The sequence below is a fragment of the Hemiscyllium ocellatum genome, chromosome 34 (genome assembly GCF_020745735.1).
Source record: "Hemiscyllium ocellatum isolate sHemOce1 chromosome 34, sHemOce1.pat.X.cur, whole genome shotgun sequence".
Taxonomy (NCBI): Eukaryota; Metazoa; Chordata; class Chondrichthyes; order Orectolobiformes; family Hemiscylliidae; genus Hemiscyllium; species Hemiscyllium ocellatum.
In genome coordinates this window covers 26,521,685-26,543,624 of record NC_083434.1, presented here as the reverse complement: position 1 = coordinate 26,543,624, position 21,940 = coordinate 26,521,685, and the positions used below count along the sequence as shown (strand labels likewise).

The following is a 21,940-nucleotide window of genomic DNA, read 5'->3' as shown; positions in this document are numbered from 1 at the left end:
TCCAGCCTAGTTGTTGGAGCAAGGGAGGTTGGTTTTGGAAACAAGGCAGTGAGGAACAAAGGAAAATCAAATTTTGGGAGGCTAACAGCTTGGGATGTGTGCCTGATGCATAAAACAACAGCCACTGAATGGAATGCCTGTATTTCAATAAATTATTTTTCAAATATGATTCCAACACTCACCTGCCTGGCCATGCCAACTCACCTTCTGCCATGGGCAGTGTGAAATAGGGTCAAGTGGCTTGGTGACAAACACAACTGCCCATTAGTTAGAATCATTGAGTCCTAGAGATTTACAGCATGGAAACAGATCCTTTGGTCCAACTTGCCCATGTCAACCAGATATCCAACTAATCTGGTTCAATGTGCCAGCTCGTCTACCTGCAACTCCATTTTCAAGGAACTACGAACCTTCACTCCAAAGTCTCTTTTTTCAGCAACACTCTCCATGATATTACCATGAAGTGTATAAGTCCTGTCCTGATTTGCCTTTCCAAAATGTAGAACTTCATGCTTATCTAAATTAAGCTCAATCTACCACTGCTTGGCCCATTGGCCATCTCATCGAAGGGTGTGACATGGTTAAAAAATTGGATCATCGTGACATGTGTAAAACTTTGAGGGGTGGGAAGTATGATTGGAAGGAGACAAAAAATGGGTGTGTGTGCAACTCAGGAAGTGGCGACAGAAAACATGGGGTGTGTGTGCACATTGTGAATGGACACATATGGGGAAAGGATAATATTTGGGGAAGTCAGAAGTTTGGACAGAGGGGTGAGTGCCAAATCTGTACAGGGGACAAGGGCATTTGGGGAGGTCCAAAATTTCAGGGCAGAACTGGCTCGAAGTTAGAAGACAGAGGAAGATGGTGGACATTTGCCTTGCAGAATGGTGGCCTGTGCCCAGTGGTATGTCACAAACATTGGTGCAGGGTCCACTGCTTTTCATCATTTATATAAATGATTTGGAGCAGACAGGCTGCTAATTCTGGTGCCTACCCACTCACAATATTTCTGGGAGTGTGGAGATTGAGGTCAGTGATGCATGAGAAAGTGGTAGGCATGACCCCTTCATATATTATGTGCCATCTCCACCCTTGCCAAAAACATGCCCAGTGCAGGAGCTGACAAACCCAATGCAGTGAAAGTCCTTGAGGGTTATTAGACAGGACACCTGGGAAATTTGCCCGGCTCTCTTTCATAAATGTTATGGAATTTCCATCTGATAAACACGGTGCCAGCCTTGGTTTAATATTTCTCAGCAAACTATGGGGACATCAGGATACTAAGCCAAATTAGAGTCGGTTTCACATGGTGTATTACGGGGCCATCTGCCATTCTTCAGAATCCGATTGGCTCCTGGCCCATCAGATTGTCCAAAATCACGATGATAGAGAAACTTTATTTCTCTATTTTGTATCTCAGTAACCTTCAGTTTGCATTTCACGGATGAAAAGATGAAAGGAACAATATTTAAACTGAGTTCAAAGTCACTCTTCTATCATCCCACTAGCTATTACCATTGAAAAGAAATGCAAGTAATTATTTTATAATTGATTGGTTTGTGTTTGTGACTTAATTGTTTATGTACATAATAATTCTATTCATCATACTTTCATTAGAATAATGATTTAAGGCCATAAGAACATAGGTATAGGAGCAAAATTAGGCCATTCAGCCCATAAACTCTGCTGCATTATTTGAACATGGCTACTCTGTTTCTCAACTGAAAATGTGTTGCTGGAAAAGCGCAGCAGGTCAGGCAGCATCCACGGAGCAGGAGAATCGACGTTTCGGACATAAGCCCTTCTTCAGGAGAAGAAGCCCTGAAGAAGGGCTTATGCCCGAAACGTCGATTCTCCTGCTCCGTGGATGCTGCCTGACCTGCTGCGTTTTTCCAGCAACACATTTTCAGCTCTGATCTCCAGCATCTGCAGACCTCACTTTCTCCTACTCTGTTTCTCAACCCCATTTTCTTGCCTTCTCCTCATGATCTTTGATCCATTTAACAATCAGGAATCTGTTTATGCCTACCTCAAATGCACTCAATGATTTGGCATGCACAGCCTCCTACAGCAATAAGTTGTGCAATTTAGCTACCTGCTGCCAGAAGAAATTCCTCATCACCTCAGTTCTAAAGGATTGTCCTTTTACTCTGAGGCTGAGCTCTTGGATTCTAGTCTCTCCTTTGCCATGCCCACTCTACCCAGGCATCTCAGTATTCTGTAAGTTTCAATGAGATTTCCCTTCATCCTTCTAAACTCCATCAAATACAGTCACAGAGGCCTCATATGACAAGCCCTTCATCTCCAGGATCATTCCTTTAGACCCCCTCCAAGGCCAGCACATTATCCAAGGAACAAAGGGTCCAAAGATGCTCACAATATTCTGACCAGAGCCTATTTACAACCTAAACAGTACATCTTTGCTCTTTTATTCTAGCCCTTTTGAAATGAATGCTAACATTGCATTTGCCTTCCGAACTGCCAACTGAACCTGCATGTTAACCTTAAGGGAATCCTGAACTAGGACTCCAAAGTCCTTCTTGGGCTTCAGATTTCCAAAGCCTTTCTCCATTTCGAAAATAGTTTACATCTCTGATCGTCCTATCAAATTGCATAACTTCATATTTTCCCACAATGTATTCCAACTGCCATTTATTTGCCCACACTGCTAACCTGTCCAAGTCATAGATTCATAGAGATGTATAGCAAAGAAACACACCGTTCACGCCCAACTTGTCCATGCCAACCAGTTATCCTAAATAAATCTAGTCCCATTGCCAGCATTTGGTCCATATCCCTTCAAGCACTTCGTATTCGCATACCGATCAAGGTGCCTTCCTATCCTTACTATCCTTCCTATAGTAGGGAGACCAGAATTGCATGCAGTATTGAGCTAGCTGGGCCAGTGTCATGTGCTGTGTTCATTTAAATAAAGAGTGACTTGGTGAAGGGATACCAGCCTTTGTGGAGTTATTTCACAATTCCTCCACCATTTCTTTGTTCCCCCATTACTCCTGCTCCATTCTCCAGTGATCCAACATCCACCTTTATATCTCTCTAACCTGTTATATATTTTTATAAAAGCTCTAGCACTCTTCTTTTATATTACTTGCTAGCATCCCCTACATTTCATCTTCACCCTCTTATTATTTAATAATAATGGTGGTCTTTAAAGATTTCCCAATTCTCTGCCTCATACAGATCTTCACCACATTATACATTTTTCCTTGTTTTTACATTTTTAAGCATTTTCATTCTTTAGCCTTTGTGCCTCTCCATGCCATTGTTTACTTGGTAAATCAGTCACTTTACAAACCTTGCACTTCCAAGTGGTTGCTCACAATCGTCATATTTACTATGGTTTCAAGCTCTCTTGAAAGCCTCTGAAGCCTTCAACCCATCACTTTCTAAGCAAGTTGTTAAAATTGGGGCCAAACTCTGAAAAATTAGAATCAGAAGCCCATGACCCGGTAGTGTCACACCTGATCGAGTGCCAAAGCAGTTGTCTGTACTGTTTATGTATCATTTTCTTACTATCTCCTGTTTGTATTTGTTGTCACCATAAGGGTGCTACAAATGTGGGAACAGTACATTTATGGGTATTACCATGTCCATTCTTGGCCTGTGGCCGTGAGAATGAACTGTAGTTTTCCTGATCACTTAATCTGCACTATCAGCAATCTCTCTCCCCCAGCACTTCAACCTCCCCCTGCCACCCATTATTGCATAAATGCTACTCCTTCACACTTCGCATCAGTTCTGATGAACAGTCATCTAGACTCAAAACATTATGTTTCGACATTATCCATGGATGCTGCCTGACCCACTATGATTACCAGAATGTTTTGTTTTCAGCATAGATTCCATCAATTACAGTAATTTGCTCCTGGGTTACTGAGTGTTGGGTTATGGTTAGTACCCACAATTATTCATATTTTCATTTCGATTTTACATTAGTGATTGTCCTACATAAGTACTTAAATGGCCACATAACAGTTTAGGACATGCTGAAGTCCTTAATGGTGTTATGTAAATATAAGTTCCTTTTTAATCTCTTTTTTTTCATTCCACCCTTTGCATTGGATTGTCCTATAGATCTTAATGATTTTGGTCAGAAAAACATTAAAGATAAATATTCTTCACTGAAATTCTTTTTGAAATGAGCAAATCTATACAAAAAGTAGCTGTCTTTGTTGCACTCACAATCCACAAGCAAACAAGAAAAAAGATTAAGGCTCATCACTGGATTTATCTCTATAATAAATACAATAGGGAAATAACCTGGTCTTATCAAGGTCCTGAGGGTTACCATTAACCAGAAACTGAACTGGATTGGCCACATAAATACAATGGCTACAAAACCAGGTTAGAGATTAGGAATCCTGCAGCAAGTAACTCACCTCTTAACTCCCCAATGTACGTCCACCTTCTGCAAGGCACAAAGTCAGATGTGTGAGGAAATTCTCCTGATGTGCCTGAATGAGTGCAATTCCAAGAAGCTTGACATTACCCAGGATAAAACCACTTGATAGTGCACACAGCTGTGACTGAACATCAGTATTGGAGGGAATGAATTTTTATGGACGTGGTGTCTATCTACAAGGTGCACTGCAAAAGTTCACCAATGCTTCTTAGATAGCACCTTCCAAACTCACCATTACAACTATCTATGCTTTTATGTTTCTTATCTCATCTACCATGAACAATGCCATGAGGGATGTACCTAGAAGAACGATGAAAACAGATACATGGGAACATCACCAGCTGTAAACTCTCCTCCAAACCACTCACTATTCTGAGTTGGAAATATAATGCTATTCCTCCAGTGTCACTGAGTCAAAATCCTGGAACTCACTCCCTGAAGCACTGTGAGTCTATCTATATTAAATGGACTGCCAGTGGTCTAAGAAGGCAGCTCAACACCACATTCTCAAGGACAACCAGGGAGGGCAAACAATGTTGGCCCAGCTAATGGTCTCCACATTCCACGATTGGATTCAAAATAAAATAAACCATTTTTGTAGGTATGAAGTTAAATCTGATATTAATTTCAATCTGGAGGTTACAAATATGGGTCAGAAAAAAAAACAAACACTATACTGATAGATTCCTCATGGTATTGCTCATGGTGGGTGAGATTTGAAACGTAGAAACTTAGAAAACAGGAGATCATTTGACCCTGCAAGCCCACTCTGCCATTAATTTTCTTTGATTCCATCAGCCCTAAGAGCTATACCTATCTCTTTCTTAAAACCAATCAGTGAAAGTAAGCATGCAGGTAAAGATAGCAGTAAAAGCTATTCACTCTCAAAATATCCTCATGATTTTATAAACCTCTATAAGGTCACCCCTCAACCTCCCATACTCCAGGTAAAATAGAGTAAAAAGTGTGGTCTGCAGATGCTGGAGATCAGAGCTGAAAATGTGTTGCTGGTTAAAGCACAGCAGGTTAGGCAGCATCCAAGGAACAGGAAATTCGACGTTTCGGGCCAGAGCCCTTCATCAGGAATGATGAAGGGCTCTGGCCCGAAACGTCGAATTTCCTGTTCCTTGGATGCTGCCTAACCTGCTGTGCTTTAAACAGCAACACATTTTCCGTCCAGGTAAAATAGACCCAGCATATTCAGCGTCTCCCCATAACTCAAACTCTCCAACTCTGGCAAAGTCCTTGTAAATCTTTTCTGAATCCTTTCAAGTTTCACAATATCCTTCCTATAGCAGGGGGACCAGAATTGCATTCAGTATTCCAAAAATGGCCTAACCAATGGTCTGTACAGCTGCAACATGACCTCTCAACTCCTATACTCAATTCTCTGACCAATAAAGGCATGCATACCAAATGTCTCCTTCACTATTTATCGGGGCGGCACGGTGGCTCAGTGGTTAGCACTGCTGCCTCACAGCACCAGGTACCCAATTCCAGCCTCGGGCAAATGTCTGTGTGGAGTTTGCACATTCTCCCTGAGTCTGTGTGGGTTTCCTCCAGGTGTTCCTGTTTCCTCCCAAAATCCAAAGATTTGCAGGTTAGGTGAATTAGCAATGCTAAATTGCCAATAGTGTTCTGGAATGTGCAGGTTAGGTGCATTAGTCAGGGGTAACGTAGGGGAATGGGTCTGGGTGGGTTTCTCTATGGAGGTTGGTGTGGACTTGTTGGGCCAAATGGCCTGCTTCCACTCTGGAGGGATTCTATGATTCTATGATTCTACCTGCAACTCCACATTCAAAGACCAAACCTGTACTCCAAGGTCCCTCTGTACAGCAAGTACCTTATCAGTACCTCATCATTAAAGTGTATAAGTACTGTCATGACTTGCTTTTCCAAAATGTTGCACCTCCCATTTATCTAAATTTAAATCCATCTACCATTCCTCGGTCAATTAGCCATTCTGATCAAGATTCCATTGTACTCTGAAGAAACATTCTTCATTGTCCATTGCCCCTCTAACTGTGGGATCATCTGCAAACTTATGAACCATAATTTCTAAGTTCACATCCAAATAATTCATATAAATGACAAAAAGCAGTGGACCCAATCCTTGTGGTACACCACTGATCACAGGCCTCCAGTCTGAAAAGCAACCCTCTGTCTTCTACCTTTGAATCAGTTCTGTATCAAAAACTAGTTCTCCCTGTATTCCATGAGGACCCTTGCCAAACAGCTTACTGGAGTCCATATAGATCATGTCCACTGTTCTGCCTTCATCAATCCTCTTTATTCCTTCTTCACAAAATTAAATCAAACTAGTGCGGCATGATTTCCCACGCACAAAACCATGATGACTATCCTTAATCAGTCATTGCCTTTCCAAATACATGGAAATCCTTTCATTCAGGATCCCCTCCAACAACTTGCCCACTACCAATGTCAGACTCACCAGCCTATAGTTCCCTGGCTTTTTCTGACCATCTTTCTTAAGTAATGGCACCACGTTAGCCAATCTCCGCTATTCTGGCACATTGTCTGTGGCTATCACTGATACAAATATCTCAGCAAGGGACCCAGCAATCACTTCCTTAGCATCCCACAGAGTTCTAGCGTACACCTGATCAGACATTGGGGATTTATTCACCTTTATGCGTTTTACAGCATCCAGCACCTCCTCCTCTGTAATATGGACTTTTCTCAAGATATCGCTATTTATATCCTCACATTCTATATCTTCCATAGCCTTCTCCATAGTAAACACTGATCAAAATACTCCTTTAGTATCTTCCCCACCTCTGGTGGTTCCACACAAAGATAGCCTGGCTGATCTTTAAAAGAGAAGAAAGTGGGGACTGCAGATGCTGGAGATCAGAGCTGAAAATGCATTGCTGGAAAAGCGCAGCATCCAAGGAGCAGGAGAATCGATGTTTCGGGCATAAGCCCTTCTTCAGGAATGATCTTTAAAAGGTCCTATTCTGTCCCTAGCTACCCCTTTGTCCTTAATGTATTTATAAAATCCTTTTGAATTCTTCTTAAACTTATTTGCCAAAACTATTTCATGTCCCCTTTTTGCCCACATGATGTCACTCTTAAGTATACTCCTACTGCCTTTATAATCTTCATGGGATTCATTCAATCTCTGCTATCCATTTGACATATGCTTCCTTCTATTTCTAAACCAAACCCTCACTTTCTCTCGTCATCCCAGCATTCCCTACACCTACCAGCCTTGCCCTTCACCCTAACAGGAATGTACTGTATCTGGACTCTATCTCATTTTTGACAGTATGTTCCAGCCATCTATTCACTTGCAAACATCTGCCCCCAATCAACTTGTCAAAGTACTTGCCTAATTACCATCAAAATTGGACTTCTCCAATTTAGAACATTAACTTTTAGATTGGTCTATCCTTTTCCATCACTCTTTGAAAACTAATAGAATTCTGGTCACTGGCCCCAAAGTACTTCCCCACTGACACCTCTGTCACTTGCCCTGCCTTATTTCCCAAGAGTAAGTCAAGTTTTGCACCTTCTCTAGTGGGTACATTCACATACTGAATCAGAAAATTTCCTTGAACACATTTAACATATTGGTCTCCATCCAAGCCCTTAATACAGGTAGACAATCCTTTATCTGAAATCCCAAAATCTGAAGAGCTCCAAAGTCCTAAGGTTTTTCATGAAGTTTTATTTCTCATTAACAAGATTGTTTGGCATGCAAACAGTTAACCCAACTCCACACCCACTCGATGCGTGTCACTCAGATGTGATGTGGATGGGAGTGGCCCAGCACTGGCTGGTCACAATTCTGTTTCAGGGCCTGTTTTACTCATAGTGAGTCTGCTGTTAGGTAAGATTTTTTAAAAATTTCACCATCAAGTTATCACTTATTCTGAAATTTTAAAAATTCTGAATTCCAAAAACCAGCCAGTCCCGAGCATTTCAAATAAAGGATTGTGCACCTGTACTATGGCAGTCCCAGTCTATGTTTGGAAAGTTAAAATCCCCTATATTATCACCCTATTATTCTTATGGATAACTGAGATCTCCTTACAAATTTGTTTCTCAATTTCCCACCTACAATGGAAGGGGTAAATCTACAATACAATCCCAATAAGGTGATTATCCCTTTCTTATTTCTCAGTTCCACCCAAATAACTTGCCTGGACATATTCCCAGGAATATCCTCCCCAATTACAACTGTAATGTTATCCCTAATCAAAAACACCATTCCCCTCCTCTCCTGCCCCTATTTATACTTCTTTTACAACACAAGGTAAACGCTCCTGCTTAATTTAAAACTGGTAACACAGAAAAGATTTATCCCGTGCAGTAATCTGTAAACATTTGAGTGGCCAAGAACTAAGTAAAGTAAAAATTAACAACTTTATTTCTTAAAGTATAACAGAGAATAATTAACAAACCACTATTTATGATTTCTTTCTCTAAGCTTTTACCATCCCTTCTATAATACTAGTCTGATAAAACTCCCAATTAAGATTTACAAAACAACATTTCTTTTCTCAAAACCAGGCAGGTGTAGGTTCTTATATTTGAATCTTCCTGTGTTGTCTTTGTGCACAGAAGGATGAGAATATGGAGGGCATGGACAGGATTTCATGGTCACAGGAGTATACTGGCTGACAGCAAGCTGGTTTGTAGTGTGTCTACTTCAATGCCAGAAGTATCCCAAATAAGTTAGGTGAGCTTGCAGTATGGTTAGGAAACTGGGACTTCGATGTGGTGGCCATTTCGGAGACATGGATAGAGCAGGATCAGGAATGGATGTTGCAGGTTCCATGGTTTAGATCTTTCATTAAGAACAGGGAAGGCGGTAAAAGAGGGGGAGGTGTGGCCTTGTTAGTCAAGGATAGTATAACGGTGGCTGAAAGAACGTTTGACGAGGACTCATCTACTGAGGTAGTGTGGGCTGAGGTTAGAAACAGGAGAGGAGAGGTCACACTGCAGGGAGCTTTTTATAGGCCTGCGCTGAGTTCTAGGGATGTGGAGGGGAGGAGAGGATCGGCAAAACAATTCTGGGTTGGAGTGAAAGGAACAGGGTGGTCATTGAGAGGGAATTACCTTCCCCAACATTGACTGGAAATGCTATAACTCTAGTATGTCAGATGGATCAGTTTTTGTCTAAAGTGTGCAGGAGGGTTTATGACACAGTATGTCAAAGGGTCGACAAGACGGGAGGCTACATTGGATCTGGTGCTTGGATTAGATTAGATTCCCTACAGTGTGGAAACAGGCCCTTCAGCTCAACAAGTCCACACCAACCCCCTGAAAAGCAACCTACCCAGACCCATTCCCCTACAATTACCCCTGACTAATCCACCTAACACTCCAGGCAATTTAGCATGGCCAATTCACCTAACCTGCACATCTTTGTGACTGAAGGAGGAAACAAGAGCACCCGGAGGAAACCCACGCAGACACTGGAGAATGTTCAAATTCCACACACAGTTGCCTGAGACGGGAATCGAACCCGGGTCCCTGGTGCTGTAAGGCAGCAGTGCTAACTACTGAGCCACCATGCCGCTCAGTAGTTGATTTAGTGATAGGTGAGCACTTTGGAGAGAGTGACCATAATTCAGTTACGTTCAGTTTAGCGATGGAAAGGGATAGGTACATGCCACAGAGAAAGAGTTATGGATAGGGGAAAGGCAATTATAATGTGATTAGGCAAGACTTAGAATGCATAGAATGGGGTAGCAAAATGCAGGGGACCGGGACAATCGAAATGTGGAGCTGGTTGAAGGAACAGATATTGTGTGTCCTTGATAGGTATGCCCCTGTCAGGCAGGGAGGAAGTGATGAGGTAAGGGAACTATGCTTTACTAAATAAATTGCATCTCTTGTTAAGTGGAAGAAGGAAGCTTATGTGACGTTGAGATGAGATGGTTTAGATGAGGTGGTGGAGAGCTACAGATTAGCTAGGAAGGATTTAAAGAGAGAGTTAAGAAGAGCAAGGAGAGAACATGAGCAGTCTTTAGCAGGTAGAATAAAGGAGAACCCTAAAGCTTTCTATAGGTACGTGAGGAATAAAAAGATGACTAGGGTAGGAAAAGGGCCAGTTGAAGGCAGAAGTGGGAAGTTGTGTGTGGACCCTGTGGAGATCAGAGAGGTGCTAAATGAATATTTCTTATCTGTTTTCACTCAGGAAAAGGATAATATTGTAGAGGAAAAGAATGAAGTAAGTGATATTAGACTAGAAAGGATTAAGGCGAGTAAGGAAGAGGTGTTATCAATTCTAGAAGGAGTGAAAGTAGACAAGTCCCCTGGGCCAGATGGGATGTATCTGAGAATTCTCTGGGAAGCTAGGGAGGAGATGTTGGAGCCTTTGGCCTTGACCTTTGAATCATCATTGCCTATAGATTTAGTACCAGAGGACTGGGGAGGATTGCAAATGTTGTGCCCTTGTGCAAGAAGGGCAGAAGAGTAGACCCAGGTAATTATAAACCAGTGAGCCCTTTAAATCCGTTGTAGGAAAAGTTTTGGAAAGAATTATAAGAGATGGGATTTATTATCATCTAGCAAGATTATCATCTAGTTTGATTGCAGATAGTCAACATGGATTTGTCAAGGGTAGGTCATGTCTCACAAACCTCATTGAGTTTTTTGAGAAGGTGACCAAGTATATATGTGAGGGTAGGGCAGTTTACATGGTGTACATGGACTTCAGTAAAGCCATTGATAAGGTTCCACATAGTCGGCTGTTGGAGAAAATGCAGAGGCATGGTATTGGGGGTGATTTAGCAGTTTGGATTAGAAACTGGCTTTCTGAAAGAAGGCAGCAAGTGGTGGATGATGGAAAGCCTTGAGTCCAGTGGTGTGCCACAAGGATCTGTTTTGGGATCACTGTTGTTTGTCATTTTTATAAATGACTTGGGTGCAGGCATAAGTGGATGGGTTAGTAAGTTTGCAGATAATACTAAAGTTGTGAACAGCGTGGAAGAATGTTGTAGATTGCAGGGGGATTTGAAAAAACTGCAGAATTGGGCTGAGAGGTGGCAAATGGAGTTCAATGCAGATAAATGTGAGGTGATGCACTTCGGTAAGAATAAAAGGAAGGCAGAATACTGGGTCAATGGAAAGATTCTTGATATTGTGGATGTGCAGAGGGATCTTGGTGTCCACATACATAGATCCCTGAAAGTTGCCAAGGTGATAGTACTGTTAAGACGGCATACGGTGTGTTGGGTTTTATTGGAAGAGGGAATAAGTTCTGGAGCCGTAATGTCATGCTGCAACTATACAAAACACTAGTGCGGCCGCACCTGGAATATTGTGTATAGTTCTGATCACCCCATTACAGGAAGGATGTGGAAGCACTGGAAAAGGTGCAGAGGAGATTTACCAGAATGTTGCCTGGTCTGGAGGGAAGGTCCTAATAGGAAATGCTGAGAGACTTGGTTATGTTCTCATTGGAGAGAAGAAGGTTAAGAACGGACTTGATAGAGACATCCAAGATTATCAGAGGATTAGGTAGGGTAGACAGTGGAAGTCTTTTTCCTAGGATGATAATATCAGCTTGTACAAGGGAGAATAGCTACAAATTGAGGGTGATAAATCTAAGAGAGATGTCAGAGGAAGGCTCTTTACTCAGAGAGTGGGAAGGGCGTGGAATGCCCTGCCTGCCAATGTAATTAACTCAGCCACATTCAGGACACTTAAACCGTCCTTGGATAAGCACATAGATGATGATGAAGGGATAGTGGTGGGGATGGGCTTAGATTAGTTCACAGGTCGGCGCAACATCGAGGGCCAAAGGGCCTGTTCTGCATTGTGTTGTTCTATGTTCTATGTTCTTTTCTCTTTGTTAGGAATTTCTGCATCGCACGTTACTGATTGAAAAGAGACTTTTAAGAGAGACTTTTTTCAAGCAGTCTACATGCTAGTAAATGGCAGTTCTCCTCTCAACTGTTCAATTTGCCCCGATCTTATACCGCAGAGTATCAGATTGTGTCATTGGCTTTTAAGATTGTCAATATACTCAATTCAAACTTGATTAGAAATTGGTATCTTTTTGGGGCAAAGTTTAAACTGATTGGCCGAATTAAAATTTGTTTTTGTCTCCAGGGACAAATTACTCGAGTTGTTCAACCCAGTGTTACATACATTGTTGTCTTATTGAGAACACTTGGTGATGTGTCCAGTAGTCTTGCTGCTTTTAACTGTCTTAAAGGTTCTGGTTGTAGGTTTGCTTGCTGAGCGGGAAGGTTCATTTTCAGATCTTTCGTCACCATACTAGGTAACATTTTCAGTGAACCTCCAGATGAAACACTGCTGGTGATTCCTGTTTTCTATTTGTATGTTTGAGTTTCTTTGAGTTGGTGTCATCATTTCCTGTGGTGATGTCATTTCCTATAGTCATGTCATTTCCTGTTCCTGGGTCCATTACATGCTTGATACCTTTGTCATCACTAAACAAAACAAATTAAGGGAAACTTTCAAAACCGTCAATAATATCCTTTCTGGCATAAAATTCACTAAAGAGGAGGAAAACAATAACAAATTACCATTCCTTGATGTCACAGTAGAGCAAACAGCCAATGGGGAACTTCAAACCAGCATCTACAGGAAACAACACATACGGACCAAATATTGAACTACAGAAGCAATCGTCCAAATCCACAAACGAAGCTGCATCAGAACATTTCTTCAATGAGCCACCACATACTGCAGCACAGAGGAACTATGCAGAGCAGAGGAAAATCACCTATACCATGCATTCAAAAAGAATGGGTACCCAATGAACACAGTCCACCAAGTTCTCAGCAACAAAACCAAAAAAGCAAATGAAACACATTCAGAAATCCTACTCTCTCCCCCCTACATCAAAGATATCTCAGAAATGACTACCAGACTACGCAGACCCCTTGGCATCATGGTAGCCAACAACCCCATCAACACACTAAAACAGCAGCTAATGAACTTGAAAGACCCTATAGAGACAATAAGCAAAACTAATATCATTTTCAAAATTCCGTGCAAGAATTGTAACAAACACTACATTGGACAAACGGGCAGAAAACTAGCCACCAGGATTGATGAAATCAACTAGCCATAAAACGACATGACCCTCTCTCACTAGTATCCTTACATACAGATAAGGAAGGACACCACTTTGACTGGGACAACACATCTATCCTAGGACAAGCTAAACAGAGACACGGACAAGAATTCCAAGAAGCATGGCATTCCAACCGGAACACTATCAACAAAGACATTGACTTGGACACCATTACCACCCCCCGAGAAAAAGAACATGAAATGACATGACTATAGGAAATGACATCATCATAGGAAATGACATCACCCAACCCAAAGGAACCCAAATACATAAATAGAAAGCAGGAATCGTCAGCAGTGCTTCATCCGGAGGTTCACTGAAGATGTTACCTAGTATGATGGCATAACATCTGAAAATGAACCTTGCAGCTCAGCAAGGAAACTTACATCCAGAACCTCAATCTGAGCTACCAATCTTCTCAAAACTCGCTCTCTGAAAGGTACACCCACATCTTCAGAACACTATATCTATACCTTGGAACATTAAGCTGCCAGTCCTGTCCAACCCCTTGCCTTACCTGTTAGGCCTCTTGCACTGAAATAAATGCAGTTTAATTTCTCAGTCCTACCCCATTCTCTGCTTTGTTCCTGCTAGCCCTGACTGTTTGACTTGCTCTCTTTCCTAACTGTACCAGTCTCAGAATGATTTCTTTCTTCACTATCTCTCTGGGTTCCACTCCTCTCCTAGTTTAAGTCTTCCTGAGCAGCGGTAGCAAATCGCCCCTTCTAGTTCAGTGGAGTCCATCCTTCTTATACAGGTCACTTCTACCCCAGAGGAGATTCCAATGATCCAAAAATCACTGCTTCTCCCCTACACCAGCTCCTTAGCCAAATATTCATCTATCCTTCTATTCCTACCCTCACTAGCTCGTATCACCAGGAGTAATCCAGATATTACTACCCTTAAAGAATTATTTTTAAATTTCAACCCAACTTTCTGTATTTTCCCTTCAGAATCTCATCTTTTTTCACTCCTATGTTGTTGGTTCCAATGTTACAGCAACCTCCTGCTGGTCTCTCTCCCCTTTGAGAATATTCTGCAGTCTCTCCGAGATATCTCTCAGGGGTCAACATGTCAACACTGTTGACTGCAGAAACGTCTGTCTGTGCCTCTAACTAGAGAGTCCCAATCAAAGTCTATCACATGGAACATGACATATCCCTCATTACATTATCGGTACCAGAAACTTTGCTGTTTGTGCTACATTCCCCTGAGGCTCCATCACCCCCTACGTTTTCCAAAACAGCATACTTGTTTTAGATAGCACAACCTATCTCCCTGTACTACCTTTCATCTGCTTGACTGTATCTTTGGTTTATCTCCTTTCCTGTAACTGTCATCCATCACACTCCCTAGCTTCTATAAAGTCCTCATTTCCTCTAACTGACGCTCCAACCGATCCATGCAATCTGATAGCATTCACAACCAAACACACTTCCTGCAGACATAATCATCAGTAACATGGAAATTCTACTAATCTCCTACACCTGACAGGAAGACCACATCACTCCACTAAAAGCAATCTTTGCACCTTAACAATCTACAGACCCAGAAAATACCGTAGTCTTACTGCTCTAAAAACATTGCTCCAGGCTAAGTTAGTACTTCTTATGTTTTATATTTCCAAAGTTTAATCAAGAAACAGATCTCAGTAAATAATGAAAAGGAACCCACTCTACTCACTAGTGTAGATTTACAAAAGAAGCAATAAGGTTATACTTTAAAAGGCACTTAGTTGCTTCCTTGCAGTGAGCTATCCCACATCAATTTCTCCAAGGTCAGCTGTGAATTTCCCGGTTTGTTTATTTTTCTTAGATGAATTCCGACGTCCAGAGATACTTGAAATCAAACAGCAGAACAGTTAGCTATGCAGATTCACTGCTAGGGTTTAGATCAGAGTGGTGCTGGAAAAGCACAACAGGTCAGGCAGCATCCAAGGAGCAGGAAAATCAACATTTCAGGCAAAAGCCCTTCATCAAGAATAGGAGTAGATTTGTTGTGGTTCTGTTCGCCGAGCTGGGAGTTTTTGTTGCAAACGTTTCGTCCCCTTTCTAGGTGACATCTTCAGTGCTCGGGAGCCTCCTGTGAAGCGCTTCTGTGCTGATTCCTCCGGCATTTATACTGGTTTGAATCTGCCGCTTCCAGTTGTCAGTTGCTGACTGCTGCAGTGGTCGATATATAGGGTCTAGGTCAACATTGAACTAGACCCTATTTACCGACCACTGCAGCAGACAGCAACTGACAACCGGAAGCGACAGATTCAAACCAGTATAAATGCCGGAGGAATCAGCACAGAAGCGCTTAACAGGAGGCTCCCGAGCACTGAAGATGTCACCTAGAAAGGGGATGAAACGTTTGCAACAAAAACTCCCAGCTCGGCAAACAGAACCACAACAACGAGCACCCGAGCTACAAATCTTCTCACAAACTTTGAGGAGTGGATTTGCCTATTCCTGTTGAAGGGCTTTTGCCCGAAACATCAATTTTCCAGCACCACTCGGATCTAAAATCTGATTTCCAACATCTGCAGGCCCCACTTTTGCCTAGATTCACCACTGGGTCAATCAACAGTGCAGCTTTATTTGTCCATTTGATTCACTTCCCATGTGGTCACTATCTTTTTCTCTCTCTTCCTCCTTTACAAAGTGCCAGTGTTTTGATAATTTTTTCCCCCAAAGTTCCAAAACAATGCAACAGTTTATAAAACAGTAATTACAGTTCCTAGAATTCGAGGAAATAAGCTCCAACACTGAAAATGCCTCAAACAATAAAAAGCTCTTACCCTCCAACTCTGCCTGGTTCCTCTCTGCTGGTGGAGTCTTCGTCTACAAGAGTGACTCCCTCCTTATACACATCATCCATGATACTTTCATTTTTATGCATGTTTCAGTGTGTCCCCAGCTATCGTTCCACCTCCAACACTGGAGCAATGTCCTGCATTTGTCCTCAGAACTGTGCTCAACTTCTCAAATGGAGCAGGAAGAGGCCTTTCACTCTTCTTCCATCCCTTACCCTTTTAAATTAATCCCACAAATTGCCCTTAAAATCAAATAATATTAATTACTCATGAGTCCTTCTTCTCTGGACATCTGCACTATTACACTTATAGACTTTAAACATAAAGTAAGACCATTATAAATTAAGTGATTAAAGGAGTAAAGATACTCAGCAACGTTACTCATTAATCAGCTGCTTCCTCTTGGTCTATATCACTTTTTGACATTCTTTCCGAACTGCTTCACCATGATGCATTTAAAGATGGCGTGGTTACCAGGGATGCTGGCAAACACAGCTTTTTAAAAATTTAAACTCTGTTATACCAAACTAGGAGGGGGAAGAGACAAATTTATTCACCTCTCCAGTCTTGGTCACTGCAGTGTTGTGTCGTCATAGTCTTACCAGACCATAGGGCTGGTCTCTCATTAGAGAGAGAGACAAGTGATGATGATTTAATCTATGGGCCACCATACCTCAGTTGAGGGGAGAGGTTGAGAAGGAGAGTCCCTCATGGTAACCTCAGTCAGTGATGGGAATTGAATCTACGTTGTTGGAAATCCCAATGTTACTGCCCTCCTTGGTATTCTCTGTCCAGGATTGCCTTGTTACATGGGATGGTCTCCTACTTCTGTCCCTGGAGAAGAGGACCTCCCACCTTGCCAGCTAGACTGGAGATGAACATGCAGGGAATGGACACTGAACTCTGATGCCACCCAGAATCTCCTATGTGCCATGCGAAGAGATGTGCTGTACTTTATGTCTTCGCTATGCTTCACTTGTTGAGCCCTTGTTCTCCTCTCATTGGCAGGCCTAACGAGCTGTTTGAAGGACTTGAAAAGGGAAGGTTGGTTGCAAGTTTATAGGAGGTCCAAGACAGTAGGACAGGGCCTGTTGAAGTTGGCGCTAACATACCCCATCGTGTTGATTGATGATGTAGCTGTTGTTTCAATATCTACTTGACGGCTACTAATTGGCAAGTTGATGCAAGGTTCCAGTGAGACTGGGATTCGCAGCAGCAGTCCTACAATCTTCCAGTTCAGTCTTCCTCTCCTTGCTTGCTCACGGAGCATTGTGACCATTAAGCTGTTCCACACTCTGATGCCAGATCTGCTGAGTTTCTGTGGTATTTTCTGTTTCTGTTTTAGATTTCTAGCAATCATGTCTATTTTGCTTTTGTGCTCAAATACTCACATTAAGCTTTGTTCGTTCATTCTATTAAAGACCCAAATGGCCCTCTTCATGCTTAAGACAAGAACAACCTGTCCTTTCCTATCCTTACATATAGAAACTCTATAGTTTGAAAAGAGGGCATTCGGTCTATCAAGTCTGCAACGTCCATCCACCGAGCATCCACCCTGTCTCCATGTTTCGCCATTCTACTATGGCAACCCACCTGGCCTACACGTCCCTAAATACTACAGGACAATTTAGCGTGGCCAATCCATCCAACCTGCACAACATTGGCTTGTAGGAGAAATTATAACAAATCTAACCCAGATCCCTGGTTTATAAGGCAGCAGTGCTTACTGTATATACATACATACATATATATATATATATATACACACACACGCACACATACATACACATATATACACATAGCAGTATATACATATACAAAAATATTTAATTTCAGACACAAAAAACCAGTAAGTTGTAATTCTGTCTGAAACATAAATGGAAATGTAAATAAATGGATTTCGAAGAATGTTGCGACTGGATTTAGGGTAAACTATGGTCACCCATGTGGCTGCAGTTACATACTTACGCTTCCAGGCTGTGATACCTCCATTCTTGCCCAATGTCTGTCCTGTAAAACCTGTAACTCATCATCATGCAGTAAGAATTGTGCTGACAAAGCAGGGTTCACTGTACAGATGCAGAAACACCGAGCACATGTGAGCCATTACTCCAAGCTCCATCCAAATGCTCCTTGATTATTGGATAGAAGTTTGGATGTTCCATTGCTTCCTTAGTTGAAAGCGTCTGCTGATGATCATAATGAAGAAATTTGTCCAACAAATTTAAGGCCTCCAGGTTGACCAGATGCCAGTTCTCATGATGAATGAATTGCTTCCAGCACTTTCCAGAATGTTGGCCCACAGTATGGTTAAATCAAGGATCCAGTTCAATGTGATATTTCTTGAGGGAGTCAAACAATTCATCTGTTCCTAAAACCTTGGAAATATTGTTATGACATGGGATAAACCCTCCTGCTTAATTAAAAACCAGCAACACAGAAAAGATTTATCTGTAAAAATTCGAGAGGCCAAGAACTATTTAAAGTAAAAATTAACAACTTTATTTCTTAAAGTATAACAGAGAATAATTAACTTACAACCAGTTACACCTCCTTTCTCTGACCTATCTTTACCTTTCCATCTATAATACTCATCCAATAAAAGTCCCAATTAAGATTTACAGGAAAATTCAAATTTTAAAACCAGCCAGCGGTCAAATCTTTTCTTTATCTTTGTTGGTAGATTGGGTTTCCAGGTCAGTGGTGAGAGTTTCCTCTATGTAAACACCTTCCCTAGAACAGATAGCTCTCAGAGTTTTGACTAGCTGTCTACAGCTGTTGGTCTGGAGGCAGTTCTCTTTCAAACTGTTCAATTTTCCCCGATCTTATACCCCAAAGCATTGGATTGTGTCATTGGCTTTTAAGACTGTCAATATACTCAATTCAAACTTGATTGGAATTTGGTATTCTTCAGGGTATAATTTGAAATGATTGGCTTAATTCAAATCTGTTTTGTCATTTCCAGGCAACTAGCTACCCCAGTGGCTGGAGTACATGTTATATTGTGCCTTATTGGGAACACGTGGTGCTGTCACTGTTAGTTTTTATTGTCTTAAAAGGTATAGTACACCCACATCTTCATAACAATATGAAAAAGCTGATCATAATTATCATGTCCACAGAAGAAAGTTTCCTTATGAAATATTAGGCTGGCCAACATACAGTGCAAACACCGCATGTCCAAGCTTTAACCATACATCTGGTCATCAAATAGCGGCTCAGGACCTTGGACATACCTGGAGAACATTTTACCATGTACTCCTGTTCAGCATGGTAAAGCTCAGTCAGCCTCCAGTCAATCAAGCTTCCTCTGGGCATGGTCAATCATCACATTACATAGTTTCACATTCTTATGCATGATGCCCATACAATGGCAGTAATCCAAGGCCTTGAATATATCATACATGGAGAACCATATGTCATAATCCATCAAAATCTGATCCAGTTGCTTGAAATCCATGTTATCAAGGTCTTCGTAAACAAGAGCTGGAGTTCTGGGTACAGGGTCCTTTACCACATCTAGCAGCTTGGTGATATTAGGGCCCTCACAGATGTTTTCTAATATTTTGATTTCCCATTTTATTTTCTTCATTTTAACAGGTTTCAATTTTTTGACTTTTTTTTCATATTTTGTTTTGTTAATAGTCTTGAATGTTTGGCTGTACATCCCACAACCAAGTTTACACACCAATGGGATAATCACCCTGGTTACTGAGGAAGTTTTAAATGGCCAAGCTCCATTTTTCCAACACTCTCAACACAGTTGACTACATGTTCTCCTACAATCATCTCTTGTCCATCATCCAGTGTTTACCTCCTTTCCTAACCTCCTAATTGTAGTCAGAGAAAAACTGCAGTGGCCTCTATTCTGCTCTTGCCTTGTTATGCCTTAGAGTTTCCCAAGGATTCATTCTTGGCCTCTTTCTATTTCTCATCTACAATCCACCAAATGGAGATATCATCAGAAAATACATTAGGTTCCACATGAGAATTCTCATGCCTACCTCATTATATTCTCCTTGGACACCCTAACCAGTCTCAGAGCTGCCACATTGTTTATACCCTAAATTTTAGGAAGACTAAAGTCAATATCGTTGATCTCACCACAAACTCCTTTTACTGGTCAATGTCTGAAACAGAATGAGGCATTTGCAACCTCAGTGCTGTATTTGACCCCTGTTCTGTGACTGAGATGGTACATTCCCAGCTGAACAGCATCAATTAACTTTGTTCTTTCCTCAGCTCACCTGTTGTTGAAACACTCACTGTGCCTTTGTTACATTGAGGCTTTGATTATTTCAGTGTTACACTGGCTAACTTTCCATTCTAGATACGCTTGCGCTTGTCTAAAACTGCAATTATACACAAACTCATTCCAGGCTCCAAGACAAAAATAGAAGCTGCTGGAAAAGCTTAGCAGGTCTGTGGAGAGAAATCAAAGTTAACGTTTCAGATTGAGCAATCCTTCCTCAGAACTATGCAGAAACCAACACTTTCGTAGCTACCATCAGTTCTGAGGAAGGGTCATTTGACCCGAAATGTTAACTCTGACTTCTCTCCACAGATGCTACCAGGCTTACTGAGCTTTTCCAGCAATTTCTATTTTTGGTTCTGATTTACAGCATGTGCAGGTCTTTCAGTTTTAGTTCTAAATTCTACTAATCTCTCACATCTGCAACCATTGCTGCCTCCCAAGTTGCTAATACCCTCAGTTTTAAATTCTCATTTTCATATCCTTCCATGGTTTCAGCCCTCTATGCAGATCTCTGTGTTCCTCCAAATCTGGTCTCTTGCACATCCCCAATTTTATTTGCCGCACTATCGGTGGCTATGGTTTAAGCAACTTGGCCTAAGCGCTAAAATTCCCTCTGTAAATCATTCCATCTTTTTATTGCTCTTGCCTACATTAAGATGCTCCGACAAAAAAAATCTACTTCTTTGACCAATAATTTGACCTTGGTTTCTCTTTTCCAAAATGTGAAAGGCTTGGTTTATCGACATCAGCTGTGCTCATATATTGGGGAGGTTTCCCTCTATTAAATGCACTGTACAAGGATAAGATGAAAACACTGCTGGAAGTGATTTTGCTATCATTGTACAATATAGCATCAGGATAACTGAAATAGGTTCGCAATGTAGCCGTCAATTAAATAGTGATATGTTCATTTATCAATTTTATTAAAAATTTTGCCATTTATAATTAACTTAAACTGCGTTGACAGTTGAAAGGAAATCCCTGAAAATAACTTCATATTTTTGCTGCACATTTTATGCAGTGACAAAATTGGACTGAGCATTTAAGAATCATTTGTGATTGAGGATTCACCAATATAATGTTTTGTTGCTGAACAAAGTATAATTATGTTTGCATGTCATTTCATTATCAGTATCAACATATAAAATAGCAATAGCCCCTTTGTTACGTCAAGAAATTGGAGCCATGTTAGAATGCTGTTTTACTAATAAAATGGAAAAGGGCCCTCTAGTGGAGCATCTCTAGAATTTAAACTGCTAATTGAAGAATGAGCAATCACAAAGCGATGGGAAAAGGGTTTAGAATAAATATTCGCTTGGCTTCATGTTCTGTAGTTGAGAATAAATGTTTAATATTCAAGTAATCATATATGCAGCTTAT

General features: G+C 41.3%; 1 pseudogene; it reads right to left on the bottom strand.

Annotated features, from left to right (window-relative positions):
* Positions 1-18,371: 18,371 nt before the first annotated feature.
* Positions 18,372-20,021, bottom strand: LOC132832160 (casein kinase II subunit alpha'-like; annotated as a pseudogene).
* Between the last annotated feature and the right edge of the window lie 1,919 nt (positions 20,022-21,940).